Source organism: Schistocerca cancellata, chromosome 3 (genome assembly GCF_023864275.1).
Source record: "Schistocerca cancellata isolate TAMUIC-IGC-003103 chromosome 3, iqSchCanc2.1, whole genome shotgun sequence".
NCBI classification, from domain to species: Eukaryota; Metazoa; Arthropoda; class Insecta; order Orthoptera; family Acrididae; genus Schistocerca; species Schistocerca cancellata.
Window position 1 is genome coordinate 335,347,633 of NC_064628.1, and position 626 is coordinate 335,348,258.

At 45.2% G+C, this 626-nt stretch overlaps 1 non-coding gene across 1 annotated transcript; it reads left to right on the forward strand.

The window, feature by feature from the left end:
- Positions 1-270: 270 nt before the first annotated feature.
- Trnat-ugu (transfer RNA threonine (anticodon UGU)) lies at positions 271-345 on the forward strand. The gene has a single exon. It is a non-coding gene; the product is annotated as a tRNA-Thr (tRNA).
- The last annotated feature ends 281 nt before the right edge of the window (positions 346-626 follow it).

The following is a 626-nucleotide window of genomic DNA, read 5'->3' on the forward strand; positions in this document are numbered from 1 at the left end:
TGAAACGATAATTAAATCAAGACCCTAAGCTGCCCACAAGCGGTGATATACATAAACGGAGACAGTAGAAAATGTGTGCCCCGACCGGGACTCGAACTGGGGTCTCCTGCTTACATGGAAGACACTGTTTCTATCCGAGCCACTGAGGACACGGAGGATAGTGCGACTGCAGGGATTTATCCCTTGCACGCTCCCCGTGAGACGCACATTCCCAACTTAATGTCCACACACTACATACGTATTGCCCCTGCCAGTCGCACTACCCTCTGTGCCATCGATGGCTCAGATGGATAGAGCGTCTGCCATGTAAGCAGGAGATCCCGGGTTCGAGTCCCAGTCGGGGCACATATTTTCAACTGTTCCCTCCCTTTGATGTATATCAACGCCTGTCGGCATCCTAGAGTCTTGATTTAACTATCGTGACACTATTAAATTAAATGTAGCTGGCACCTCTATAAACTGTGTAACAAATGCAAAATTCCTAAGAATGAAAAGTAGTTTTCAGTGAGTACTTTCCAACAGAATGTCATCAGAATTATACGCCCTTGGGCTCCAGTCATCAGTGTGTAACAGCAAAGTTTTACAGTTAAGTATTATTCATTTGTACATACATTTCTTATCTGTGA